A 15128-nucleotide genomic window follows, 5' to 3' on the forward strand; every position below is an offset into this window, starting at 1 on the left:
GGGTGGTGAGCCAATGGGGCCCTAAACTGAGGGCGCCACCCTACGAGGAAGTCGCTCCACCTCATGAACAACAAATATTTTCTCCCTCTCTCTCTCCTAAAAGGGGAGGGGGAGCACTCTAGCGGCCATCGTCAGCCTCATCGGCCGCCTTGTATTTATGGCGCGCTCAGGTGCATGTGCATGCGCATGTGCCTCGTTCCTCGTGCTGCGTGCTGCAAAACCAGAAAAAGAGAAGAAGAAAAAATATAGCTCCTGCTCCTGCCATCGGCCTGAACGGTTCCTTGTTATTTCGCTCACCTACTCACGCATTGTTATAGTGGACTTAACCTGCGTCCCTATTATTATTATTATTATTATTATTATTATTATTATTATTATTACTACTACTACTACTACTACTACTACTACTACTACTACTACTACTACTACTACTACTACTACTACTACTACTACTACTACTTGCTCCATCTTAGCTGGGACACACAGTATGTGCGGACAACGTAGTAGTACTATATAATATGGTTTTACTGGCCGCTGTCACTAAATGCTCGGACATACGTTTTTTCAGATCCCGCTGTCTGTAAACTTTTCACGCAGAAGGTACGAGGTCAGGGATGCAGCACTGGCCAGGAAGTTCTCAAGCTGCGCGAAATTACAAAATGTCACCGCCGCCTTTGCTTGACGAGGGAGAGAGAGAAAACACTTTATTTGTGCCTTAAAATTAAGTTGAAGCCCTCAGTGTAGCTAGGGCCTCGCTTGCTTGACCATTCAGGCTGCCTGTGCTTGACGCTAAAGTGCACTCAATTAAATGCTAATAAGGCGTTCGTCAGGTACGTGTAAGCATTTCGTTTGTCCATAAAGGTACCCAGCGACACTCGCATGTACGACGTTTTGGTGCTTCATGCATTCGAGGCTTTTTGTATGTTCATAGCGTAAAAGTAAATGCATATCGGGACTCGGTGGCCAACTTGACGCGTTGTACCCTTTCACGTGTCAATTTGCGGAAGATGGGCGACGGGTGCCCGTTGTCGCCTTGGGCCCAAATTTCCAAGCACTCGCACGAACTGCTCCAGGGATGGTTGGAGCGGCGAGCAAGGCTGCGAGTCCATCCGTGCGCCTCGCATTGCTGGTTACACCAACGTGTAACGGTGCGCAAGATCACTTTTGTTGTTTTTACTTGTCTCGTTCAAGTGCTCCCGCACGGCCGCGGTACGGTCGTGCTCAATCACATCGGCCGAGGCCTTTGTGCCGCTGTCCTTAATGATGACCGATTCCGCCGATCCAACTCGGCTGTCAGCACTCAAACAGATCACCGCCGCGCTGATCTGCTCCTCGTCGTTTACTCGTCTTGTATACCTATGCATACAAGCGTCCTGCTCCGCGCGCCCGCGGACAGGCTCGAAGGGCGGCACGGGATGCCTAAATCGTCGCGTGAGGCTGGTGGCCTGGTTGATCGGTTCGGCCAGCGGCTGCGGAAAAAAAAAAAAAAAAGAGCTGCGTGGTGCGTGGGGATTGGCGTGCTCTTTACCGACGTCGTCAGCGAACGACTTTCGAGAGCGCCGCGGACACGCTGGTCCTCAAGTGGCTGCCGCGGACACGCTATCAATTTTCCGGAAGCTTCTGTGTGTTGGTAGATCTGAGTAGCGACTGTTGGCGTGTCATGTACTTGGGTTCCATAGTCCTCGGCTGTGCAGTAGAGTATGTCAAGTTTTGTGAACTGTGGAGAAGTGTAGTGTTTCCTACAGACGGGTAATGTTTCCTTCGCTTTTTTCTTTTTTTTTTTTTGTATTTGTGTGTTTTAAGTGTCTCTCCTATCCTGATGCATGTAACGTCCTCGTGCGGCGTTCGCCGACACGGATAGGACTGTAAAGATAAAAATTTTAATTGCGCATGGTAAACCGTTCATGGATGTGCCGACGAGGGTAACTTGGTGACTTGAAACGTTATAAAGGGACGAAGCTATATGCCAAGGAGTCAATGGTGATCAGATCTTCTATCTTAACGTCATCATCAGCCTATATTTTATGTCCACTGCAGGACGAAGGCCTCTCCCTGCGATCTCCAATTACCCCTGTCTTGCGCTAGCGTATTTCAACTTGCGCTTGCAAATTTTCTAACTTCATAATCCCATCTGGTTTTCTTCCGACCTCGACTGCGCTTCCCTTCTCTTGGTATCCATTCTGTAACCCTAATGGTCCACCGGTTATCCATTCTACGCATTACATGGCCTGCCCAGCTCCATTTCTTCCGCTTAATGTCAACTAGAATATCGGCTATCCCCGTTTCTTCTCTGATCCACACCGCTCTCTTCCTGTCTCTTAACGTTAGTCCTAAGATTTTTCATTCCATTGCTCTTTGTGCGGTCCTTAACTTGTTCTCGAGCTTCTTTGTTAACCTTCAAGTTTCTGCCCCATATGTAAGCACCGGTAGAATGCAATGAGTGCACACTTTTCTTTTCAACGACAGTGGCAATTTCCCAGTCAAGATTTGGCAATGTCTGCCGTATGCACTCCAACCCAATTTCTATCTTAACGTAAGTCACCTTAAATAATTTGAAGCATTGACCATGGAATTCGATTTTCATGGCTACGCTCTGTAGTTCTGAATGAGAAACTGTACATGTTCAGCATGTCGTTAGCTGCACATCACTAAGAGAAGCATTTCACAAGGACAAATGGATTTGACATATCTGAAGCTGAAAAAAAAAGAAGAGAAGGCAACTTGAAGCGTTTGCCGCCGAGAAGCGATGTACTGAAGAAGATGTGGCTTCGCATTTTTTTTTTTTGCAACGCTTGGTACACTTTCTCCATGTTGACTTCATGTTGACTTTCTTCATGTTTACTTCGAGCACGATGAGCACTGCTGATCAGATTATACTAGGAGAATGCCAACAAACTTGAAAAAGGAAATAATCGAGAGACAGACATAAACAAAGCGACAGGAAGGTGGCTGTCGCTTTGTCTCTGTCCACCTATCGAATTTTTTTTTCCTTTTTCAATTTTGTTGGCATTCTCCTAGTATAACCATGTGCCAACTAGCCCAACAAGCAACTCTCATGCTCATTAGATGCTGAGCAGAGCTGTTTTTCCATAAGTTGCCTGTTTTGACACAGATATAGGCGTAACTAATTTCATTTAATTTCATTTCATTTATTTTCACTTCACTTCAGGAAGTAGAGGGCATGGGAAGAAAAAGCTCTTGTGAGCTTGACTAGGCTTCCCAGCCGATTACAGTTCAGCATGCAGTGACGGTATACAAAAAAAAAAAAAAAAAAAAAAAACTGGCGTACATAAGTATAAACACACAAAAAGCGCACATTATTCTCGCACATAGTTGCAAAAAAAAAAGAACACAACAGCTACACGCACTAAAAAACATCAAAGATAAGTTCAAGGCTGACATTTTAGACATCACCTCACCAAAAAAGCATGAAGTGCAGACTTGCAACAATAAATATCAAAATCATTTTGCGATAACAGATTTAACACAAAGGGCAAAGCTGTTCTCAGCATCTGGGCCCCGTAATTTGTGCGCGGTGTTCTTGTTTCGTACTTTCTCATGAGCCGTAAGGGATACGAAGAAGAATATTCAGCTAATTCTGCCAAATCTGCAAGCATTGGAATATTGTTCTTTATTTCATATTTATATCTAAGAACAAGGCGTAAGTTATACGTGTTGAAAACCGTAGGGATATCGGTCGCTTGGAAGAGCTGTGCAGAAGGGTGATCTCTGGCTAAGTTATAAATGATGCGTAAAGCTTTCTTTTGTAGGACGTAGAGCTTCTTTAAGGATGTGTGCGTGCCAGTGCCCCATACAAGTTGGCAATAATTCACTTGAGACATAAGCAATGATTTGAAAAGCAACAATTTGATATTAGTTGGAAGAACACAGTTATTGCGGTATAAGAGGCCAACAAAACGCGAGACAGCTAAACACACGTGGTTGATATGCACATCCCACAGCAACTTTTCCGTAAACCAAACAGCAAGGGTTTTAAATGCTGCTACGATTTCTATGTTTTTGGAGCTATAAGTCAAAGATTCACAAAACGATACAGTTTTACCCTTAGGGCGGAAAATGATCGCTTTCGTTTTGGCTGCATTAATTTCTAGTGTATTTAGTTTCGACCAGCCTTCCAGTGCGGCAAGCATTTCGTTAGCTTTTCTTATCAGTTCGTCGGGATTTTCACCGCTGAAAAATACACTGGTGTCATCCGCATATATAACATAAAATGAGTTATGAATATTGACAATGTCGTTAATATATAAATTAAACAGAAAAGGCCCCAGTATACTTCCCTGCGGCACACCTGACGTAAGGCCTAGCGTTTCTGAAGAGTGCCCATTAACATTAACGTATTGACGTCGATGCGACAAATAAGAGTTCACGAGTTCAGCGGCACGTCCTCGAATCCCATAGCTTTCAAGTTTGGCAAGAAGTATTTTATGATTTAAACTATCGAAGGCTTTCTTAAAGTCAATAAAAAGGGCTAGTACTAGGCGTCTTTCTTCAAAGTTTCCAAGAATGAATTCTTTCTGCGCCAGCAACGCAGTTTCAGTCGACCTATTTTTCCTGAAACCATGTTGGAATGGCGTCATAACGTTATGTCGTTCAATGAAACTGGATAGACGTGTTAAAATAGCTTTTTCCAAGCCCTTGGAAAAAACAGGAAGTAACGATATCGGCCTATAGTTAGCAACGTTATTCTTATCACCTTTCTTGAAAACCGGGATGACCTTAGCGACTTGCATTTGAACAGGGAAAGTGGACGTCGTAAGGCAAAGGTTAAAAATGTGGGTCAGCGGGGCTGCAATGAGGTCGATAACATGCTTAACAGGCAATATCTGTAAGTCGTCCCCATCCAACGAAGTGCTGTTTTTAAGGCTACGAAATATGGTGGCAACTTCTTGGCTGTCAACAGGAGAAAGAAAAACGCTTCCATGGCCACTCGGCGAAATAAATTTCAATGCATATATGCTACCAATGGATTGGGAATGCGCAAGGAAAGAATTATTGAAAAAATTAGCAAGTGAAGGACCGCCCGTTTCAGTTCCATTGCAAATCATTTTATCAGGTATGTCACTTTTACATCCAGGATGTAGAAGAGTGGATAGCTGCCGCCAGAGGGCGTCGCTACGGCCACTGCTGCGTCCTCGAATCCCATAGCTTTCAAGTTTGGCAAGAAGTATTTTATGATTTAAACTATCGAAGGCTTTCTTAAAGTCAATAAAAAGGGCTAGTTCCACCACTTACGTGGTGGAACAAGGAAATTAAACAAGCTATAGAAGAGCGTAAAGAGGCATCTAGGGTTCATCGAGAAGCCAAAAAGTTGGGATTACAAGAAGAAGAGGTGCTCCTTAGATGGAATACATACCGAGAAAAGAAAAGGGTCGCGAGTGAGCTCGTGCAAGAGAAAATTAAATGCGCAAGTGAACGTTGGGTGCATAACATTCACAAAAGAGACAAAGGCGCCCCAAAAAGATTCTGCCCTTACAAAAATTTTTGTAGAAAGTCTATATAAAGTGTATAGACATCTGTCTATGAAGTCAACAGACTTTTTGTAGACATTTCTTTAGACTAGTCTACAGACAGTCTATGGACTTATGGCCATACACTATTTGTAGACTAGTCTACAAAATGTCTGAGTCTATAGACTGACTATAGACTGTCTATAGATCAATAAATTTTAACTTTTGTAGACAAATGTCTGTAGAATGTCTATAGACAAAGGTCTATAGGCTTATATAGTTCTGCTTTTGTAGAAATAAGTCTATAAAATGTCTATAGACAGATGTCTATAGATTATCTATAGACTATTCCTATAGACCAGTCTATAGACAGTCTATGGACTTATGGCCATACACTTTTTCTAGACCAGTCTACAAAATGTCTGAGTCTATAGACTGACTATAGACAGTCTATAGATCAATGAAAATTCACTTTTGTAGACAAATGTCTGCAGAGTGTCTATAGACAAAAAGTCTATAGGCTTATATAGTTTTACTTTTGTAGACATAAGTCTATGAAATGTCTATAGACGTATAAACTATTCCTATAGACCGGTCTATAGTCTGTCTATGGACTTATGGCCTTACACTTTTTCTAGAATGTGGTAGTCTACCTACAGAGAGTTCCTGTAGATCAGTCTATAGTTAATTCATAGACTTCAGCCTTACAATTTTACAGGGTGTCCCAGCTAACTTAAATTTACTGAAGATGTTCAATGAAAAATAATATTAAGAAAAGACGGTGCAATAAGATCCGATTTTAAGACCTATGGCGTGCATTCGGCCTTGAATTCAGAGGTCTGACCTTCAGGTCTTTTTATGATCATATATCTTGCACCGTGTTGTTTTTAACCTTTCATATATACTAGATAATACACCACATTTTTCTAACTATGTTTCGGCAGGCAATGTTATTCCATAAACACTCGCTGCTGGGGTTTGCTAATAAGCAGTTTATTGGAAATGTTTATAAAAATTTATTGTATCCAGTATGCATATGGGAACATACATAGGGAACTGTACATAGAAAAGCATGCATGCAGATGGAAGCAGTCAAAAATCTAAAATGTATGCAGCCGTGAATCATTATGTAAAGCTGCATGAGCATTTGTGTAATTGCACATTGAAGAAAGTTTAGTCGCATGCAATGCATTCGCTTGAATGAAATCTATCTACAAGGTAGTTAAAATTTTTGTTTACATATGGCGGCAACACAATTTTGAACGTATATTATGCATGTGCACCTGTTGCTTCCCATCTGCATTTATGCATTCATGTTAATAGATTAATAATGATCCTGAACCAGCTGTACTCTCATATGTAGCAGAAAGAAATATTTCAAGCAATTCCACAAGTGCAGACTCATGTAGTGCAAAAAAGAAAACAAGTGCACCGATATTGAATTAACTGTTTTTATTGAACAATATAATACATTAATTTATTAAAATGCATGTCTTATGCTATCATCAAAAGAGAATATTTACATATTTAAAGCTGCTTCCCCTTGGCAAGCACGGTTGCCTGGCTGGCCTTGACCTTCGTGTCAGCCGTTCCGAAGGTGCTGCAGGTGCATGCTGCAAATATGTAGATACAACAATGTGAGGCAAAAATAACAAATGTGTATTCTTTGTACGTTCATAAAGCAGCTTAATATATTCGCTCAAACCACTTAAGTCAATCCTTATTACTCTTTAACTATGCCTAATGGCTGCTTGTCAATACAAAACAGTACCATCGCATGTTTCACTCTACCGTATGATGAACAATTAAACTGTTACAATTGCTGCTGGCGCCAGCAACAGTATGTTACATTTTATGACAAGCCCATATGACACATTAATGTACTTAATTAACCCAAATGATCTCTATATTAATTGCTGAAACTAGGCTACACAGTTGGACTGTTTACATTTTTGGCTGGTAATTAAATATACCCGTGCGGAATAATATGCTCAGATGAGTGACTGGAGTATTGAACGTATCATGACAAAGATTGTAATTTATTTTCCTTAATACACATTTAAATGTCTTTCTCATACTCTTAACTGATACATCATTGGCCATAACTTCAATAGAAGGCAGATGGATTGATTGTGTTGATATGGTCACTTAGTTTCCTATAGATAATCATATCTTTTGGGCATGCTGACACGGTTGCAAGTTAGGTATACCACATGAGCACCAGAAATACCCCGTGAGCACTTTCTGTGTTGTGGCACGACACATATGCACCTCCTGGGAAACAAAACTGAAACTGTCATTACAATGAATGCTATCACAGTGAATAATTGAAGGCGCTCTATAACATAGATATATTTTTCTAGAGTTTCGAGGTTCAGGACACTTAGGCAATGCAAAAAGATTGAGTAAGAAATGTCCCCCCCCCCCCCCATGTCAGCATGCTTCACTTTCATTTCTTTTTCAGAAAATGATACCAATTTGTAATTTTTTGGGGGAGTTGAAATGCTTCAAAAATATGTTTAAGACAGCGATTCTCTGGAAACGTTGTATGGAAATAACAAGACAGCATACCTATGTTGTCATTTTCAATTTCCCTGATGTTTTTCCAAGCTTTCCCTGGCTGTTTTCATGAAAATTCCCTGGCAGTCTATGACACCCGCTGTTTAGGGGCAATAAAAAATATTGTGGTTTAATGCTTGCATAACTGTAATTATCAAGAATGACACGTCAGTCACTTGAAATGCACTATTAGATTCAGCTGAGTTGAATCACTTGTTTAATAAGCTGACAAGGGCTTGGCGAAGTTCGTAATTCATGGCAACACGAGCACAGCACAGAAAATCTTCAAACTCTCCTCAAACCCAATGGCTTCAGTTTCAAACGTGTAAAGCCTGCTTCCCCGAGCCACTAATTTATTGTTCTCCAATTCTTTCGGTTAAGTTGCGAAGCTGCGATTGACTGAGCTTATCGCGAGTTTCGTGCTCTGAAAGCTTTTGCGGTTATATATATTTATACTGGTTGCCAGGAGCCCCATAAATACTCCGACTTTTGACTTACGAAAACGGCAGCACACGCGGCTTGCTGATGCATGACCCGCAAACACGGCCTTTCATCTGAGTACGCTAGCATTTATTCAACTGTACTATCGCGATGGAAAGAAATGCGAACAGCGGAGCGCGTGGCCGAAGCATAACTGAATGTATAGTGCGCGCCGTCCAGTCATCACCATTCACAGGCGCGTATGTCCGGTTTGATTGCGCTGTGCGATGATGCACCCCCTATATTGCGATATTTTCTTTCTATTTTACTTCTCTTTTATTTGAAAACGACAAAAGGTGACGTCGCAGTAATGATGAGAGCGCAAACTGTACTAACAGAAACAAAAATATCGCAGTATAGGGGGTGCATCATCGCACAGAGCAATCAAACCGGACATGCGCGCATGTCCATGGTGATGACTGGACGGCGCGCACTATGCCTTCAGTTATGCTTCGGCCACGCGCTCCGCTGTTCGCGTTTCTTTCCATCGCGATAGTACGTCTCTTTTAGACAATTCGTCACTCTAGCACAATTTCGAGGTATATGCATAAAGCGCTTTAGATGAGTTTTATTAGACAGGCAGCGCAGCGTTTATGGCCGCCGATCGAGCGCCACAAAACGAGACCTGCCCACAGTACGCCGCTTAACACACACAATCCGGGCTTATTTCTGCTCAGTATCCACGTTAAACATGGTGTATTTCCTTTTTCACGGACATTGACAATGACGGTGAAATGAACAAGCGCGAGCGATCGCTTGCCGTTAAACATTCCCTATAGTAGAATCGAGAACCCGAGCGCGTTTACAAACCAAACGACAAACCGACACTACGCCCGAGTCGCCTACATTACATGCAGCCGGTTCGCGCTACGAAATACGCTCACCTAGTCATGAGCTAGTGACGGAAAACATCTTCGCTAAAACTTACCGTTCAGTGTAGTTGACGTGTGATGCCACAAAGTCGAGACGAATACACAGACACCAAGGTGCAGGCAGCTCACCAGCAGCAACAAGCGTTGACTTGCCTGGCGCAGCCGTTGAGAATTCAAATCGACGCGGAGAGATGGCGCGCCGCCGTTGCTGCCGCTGCGCATGCGCAGGCGCTGCAGCCGGCGACGGCGTACGTGCTCCGAGAAATCTGAGCGCCTTTGCCCGTTTCTTTTCTTTTTTTTTATTGTCGCTCTCTCTCTCTCTCTCTCTGCGTTCCATGCGCGCGAAACCGGTTGCTTTAACCTTCCATTTTTCAGTTGTTTCCATGGAAGAAGGAAATGCCTTGGCGCGCTGTATTACAAGCGCTGTGGGCTATCGCATGGAGCAGGAGTGCACACTTGGATGAACGCAGTGTTTGTAAAAACCGTTAGCACGCACGTCAGGCGCTAGCATTATGGCCAGCGACGATGAGTAATGTAGTGCATTTCTAGCATAGCTTTCAACGTACCGCCAAATGGGATACCTAGCTGCGCACATGTTAGTGCAGTCTGTTCTGGTGATATGTCAAAGCAATCAATACACTAATGACGTACGCATATGCTCGGCCGCACAGGCATATAGCGCCTGGAAAGGACTGGGTGGGCTCAGAGTATCAGCGCACATTGTAAGTGAACGAGAAGCTTTAATGAATTTATAGCGCGGGATATCAGTCTGCGAAAAACCACCCGATGTTGGTGATGCAGCCTAGATATGGGGAGAACCTAAAGAGTATTTGAGAATCAGACGACACATAAGGCGCACACCACATACACGACATCGGTTCATCGCACACTAGCAAATTCTGCGTTGTCAGCTGTACACATTACAAGTCTCTGTGCTGTTAGCATGATGCCTGTTTGTAATCCGCTTCTCGCTAAAACTGGCATTCATAACCCCTATTTACATGATTGGATCGGCATTTTACTTTCTTTATTTTACTGCCGCAAAAGTAATGCTATGAAAAACAACTGTAAAGACTGTCTTGGGATTGCCGAGAGCGACTACGGAGGTCATATAATGTGGTGAACAAATGCGGAAGTATATACACCATGTCTATAATAAACTCTACAAGAAGGCTTTAAAGAAATGTCAGCAGTATATTCAATCCCAGTGGCTTATATCAAACGTAGCTCCGTATTATCCGCCTGTAACTCCGCTTGGTTACAGCGTACACGGGTTGGGCCGAGTTTAACGACTCTTGTCTATAGACGGCAAGTAAACCTGAAGCAATAACACTTTTACAATATCGCCTGTCCTTTAGTTCATCTCACAGCATACCGCAATCGGTATACGGTCTGTTCGCTCGAGTTAACATGATCTTTGGTGATATCCCACCCTATAGCCTTCACCGGGGGGGGGGGGGGGGATATAGGAAGCCATTAAAAATAATTTCAATCACATAGAAGTATATATGCCGCCTCCGTGTGGTTCGCAAGGAAAAATTATCGTTGGGGATGCATTCCCGACTAACTATAGGTGCCGGGCCCAGAGGTTACATGTTAACAACCAGTGCAATACTGGATGAAACTCGGCGAGCTAGCACACTCTTAAACACCTAATCATCTGGTAAAATAACAATTAAGGACTGCGTAATTAAATGACAGAGATGCCATGGTGACCTTTATTGCTTTTCTCTGTAGACATTCTATAAACTGGCATCGGCTAAAGAAATAGCAAACAGAAAAAATTTTGCATATAAACGGCGTATAGACCGCTAATATAGACAAAAAATACAATTTAACGACTTTTGTCAAGACTAAATTTATAGACGGGGAATAGATAAAAGTAGACACCTTATCAACTTTCGCCTATAGAAAATCTATAAACCGGGCGTATACAAAATAATCAACACCTTATCGACTGTCGCCTATAGACAGTCCTTAGACACAGAATGAACAACAATAAATAGACACGGTATCGACTTTGGTCTATACGTAGTCTATAGAGTGGAAGATCACAATAAGAAACAAACAACTTATCGACTTCTTTCTGTAGACCGACTATATAATGGCAGTAGACAAAAAGAAACAAAGATCTTATTAACTTTTGTATATAGACAGTCTATAGACAATGAATGGACAAGAATAAATAGAGACCGTATCGAATTTTTTTCTATAGGTTGTCTATAGAGAGGAAGTAGACAAAAATAAGCAAAAATCTTATCGACTTTTTTCTGTAGACCGACTATGGAATGGGAGTAGACAAAAAGAAATAAAAATGTTATTAACTTTTGTCTATAGACAGTCTATAGACAATGAATGAGTAAGAATAAATAGAAACTGTATCGACTTTTTGCTATAGATAGTCTATAGAGAGGAAGTAGACAAAAATAAACAGACATCTTATCGACTTTTTTCTGTAGACCGACTATAGAATGGGAGTAGACAAAAAGAAATAAAAATCTTATTAACTTTTGTCTATAGACAGTCTATAGACAATGAATGAACAAGAATAAATAGAGTCTATATCGACTTTTTTCTATAGATAGTCTATAGAGAGCAAGTAGACAAGAAGAAACAAACACCTTATTGACTTTTTTCTATAGACTGTCTATAGAATGCGAGTAGACAAAAAGAAATAAAAATCTTATCAACTTTTGTCTATAGACAGTCTATAGATTATTTATCAACAAAAGAACAAATCTATAGAAAGGCAAAGTTGTCTAGAAGAAGTCTATAGACATTCTACAGACAGTCTAAACTCATTTTTGTAAGGGTGGAACCATATAAAAGCACTCGGAGCTCCAACTAGAAACTCGCAAACGGCTTTAAGGAATGAAGACGGTAACATCTATGAAGGCGATGATGCGCTGCGGTACATCACAGACGTTATCAGGCATAACTTCGGTACGAGAAAAAGCATAGTTCAGACAACAGATCCAGCAACAACAGAGAGGCCTGAGAGATGAAAATTCAGCATAGAAAGCTTTTATTGGAAAAAGGCAGCAGAAAATGTCCCTAACAACACGGCAGCAGGACCCGATGAAATCCCAATACAGCTAATCAAAAACCTCGGTCCAAAAAGCAAGGCACTGCTGACTAATGCCATAGAGCAAGTGATTAGAACAAAGAATATTCCCGTTGGATGGCGTGAAAGCAAGATGAATCTTATCTACAAAGGCAAAGGAGATAAGGATAAGACGAGCTCGTACAGGCCAGTTACAGTAACGTCGGTGATATATAGAATGGCAATGCAAGCCATAAAATTAGAACTGTCGAAGTGGGTGGAGGAAAACGGTGTATTGGGGGAACTACAGAATGGGTTCAGGCCAGGCAGACGCTTAGAAGACAATATGTTTGTACTAACTCAGTGCATAGAGATTTCAGTAGCTCAGAAAAGACCTTTATGGATAGCATTTCTAGATATTAAAGGAGCTTATGACAACGTAGACAGGGAATTGTTGTGGGATATTCTTCAATACGAAGGCATAGATGACGATTTCGTGGAGCTGCTGAGGGAGATATATCGAGACAACCAAGTACAAGTGGCATGGGAAGGCCGAAAAGGAAATGAAATGGTGGGAATTCACCAAGGATTGAAGCAAGGATGCCCTCTGTCACCATTGTTGTTCACGCTTTACGTCAAGGGCATAGAAAGACGACTGGAAAACAGCGAATTAGGTTTTGATTTATCCTACATGCGTAATGGACAAATGGTGCAACAGAAGATCCCTGGACTGATGTACGCAGACGACATTGTGCTACTAGCGGACAATAAAAAAGATTTACAGATACTTACGAATATCTGTGGGAACGCAGCGACAAATCTAGGCCTTAAGTTTAGCACAGAGAAATCAGGGATTATGATCTTTAATGAGCACACGAGTAACTTCGTGGTGTCAATTCAACAGCAAGTAATACCCATAGTGAAGCAATATAAGTACCTCGGCGTACACATAAACGAAGGAAAGAATTACTCAAGCAAGCACCAAGATAATCTGAAAATAAAAGGGAAGCGGAATGCAGCATTAATGAAACACAGAGCACTGTGGGGCCACAATAAGTATGAGGTGGTGCGTGGAATCTGGAAAGGAGTAATGGTGCCAGCGCTAACATTCGCAAATGCCATTATATGCTTAAAATCGGATATATTGGCGGGTTTGGAAGTTAACCAAAGATCAGTAGGCCGGTTGGCTTTGGGAGCACACGGTAATACGACAAATGAGGCAGTGCATGGAGACATGGGTTGGGCCTCTTTTGAAGTCAGAGAAGCACAAAGCAAAATTAGTTTTGAAGAAAGGCTCAGGAACATGGATGAAAATAAATGGGCGGCTAAAGTGCACAAGTATCTCTACATGAAAAGCGTGGACACAGAATGGAGGAAGAGTTCAAGGAAGTTGGCAACCAAGTACAGGATAATCGAAACTGTAAATAGACAACCAGGGGTCATCAGAAAGAAAGTGAGAGAAATAGAGACCGTGAATTGGATGCAAAGAATGGAAACGAAAAGGACAATGGAGATTTACAAGAATGAGAAGAAAGAAATTAGAAGGGAAAATCTGCACGATAACACAAAGGGCAGTGCCTTGCTATTTGAGGCTCGAGCCGGTTGCCTAAGGACGAAAACATATCGGAACAAATATTCGGAATTAGATGAGACATGTGTATGCTGCAGTAAAGATCCAGAGACCACTCAGCACATCCTAATGGAATGCGACGGGATCCACCCAGCGAGAACCGTAGGTAACGTGCAACTCCCAGAAGCGCTTGGGTTTAAAGTGGAAGGAAACATAAACAGATCAGCCGTAGAGATCAGCAAGAGACGATTAGAGTACTGGTGGAAAAAAAGTAGGGAAAATATGGATGCGACCTGATCTCTTAAAATCATAGGCTGCGGTACAAGGTAAATTTTTGAAAAAGAAAAATAATGATAGGTATACAAAAATGCAAGATAAAGAACATGTATAGTATACCTGATTAAATCAAGCAGGCTAGGTGACTATTTGTCGCCGCCCCGTTTCAAAGGGGATGCCAATTAATCATCATCATCATCATCATCATCATCTGCGCTGAAAAATGTCCGCATAATACTGCGTCTTAGCAGCTCTAATATCCTTGTTCAATTTATTTCTATACGCCTTGTATTCCGATAGCGTTGAAAGGTCTCTAGTTTTGATAAATCTTTTATAAAGCTGGTCTTTAACACTGATGCGATGAAGCGAAAAAGGGCTTATCCAGGGCTTCCGAATTTTCTTTCGTCGTGATGCCCTCTTCATTGGGAAATGCTCAGAGTATAATGCTTTAAAATTATTAATAAATGTTTCCTATGCAGTATCCGCTTCTACTGCGCAGTATACGTCATCCCATGACGCATTCCGTATAACAGCACGAAACGATTCAAGGCTGTTATCTGTTATTGACTGATAGTATCGAGCGCACTGTAATGGACGTTTACTCGTTTGCTTCAGCGCACACAAAAATATTCCCATATGATCGCTGAGGTCACAGCAAACAACACCAGATTTTGTCATTGATAATTCGACGTTCGTTATAAATGTATCAAGAAGTGTCGCCGACTGTTGTGTAACGCGAGTTGGCAAAGTAATCACATGTGCACATGCATTAGAAGACACCGTGACATCAAAGTCAAATCGCAGTGCACTATCACCCAATATATCAATGTTAAAGTCTCCACCACAAAACATAGTGTAAT

The 15128-nt window shown here is 41.8% G+C and overlaps 1 long non-coding RNA gene across 2 annotated transcripts; it reads right to left on the bottom strand.

Moving 5' to 3' along the window:
- Positions 1 to 6529: 6529 nt before the first annotated feature.
- On the bottom strand, positions 6530 to 12190 carry LOC125946253 (uncharacterized). 2 transcript variants are annotated; one of them, XR_007467495.1, is made up of 4 exons: positions 12010 to 12190; positions 9436 to 11825; positions 8040 to 8127; positions 6530 to 7081 (listed from the first exon to the last, which is right to left on the bottom strand). It is a non-coding gene; the product is annotated as an uncharacterized LOC125946253 (long non-coding RNA). The 2 variants fall into 2 exon arrangements; XR_007467494.1 differs by having other exon boundaries at positions 9436 to 12190.
- Positions 12191 to 15128: the final 2938 nt, after the last annotated feature.

The sequence above is a fragment of the Dermacentor silvarum genome, chromosome 6 (assembly GCF_013339745.2).
Source record: "Dermacentor silvarum isolate Dsil-2018 chromosome 6, BIME_Dsil_1.4, whole genome shotgun sequence".
NCBI classification, from domain to species: Eukaryota; Metazoa; Arthropoda; class Arachnida; order Ixodida; family Ixodidae; genus Dermacentor; species Dermacentor silvarum.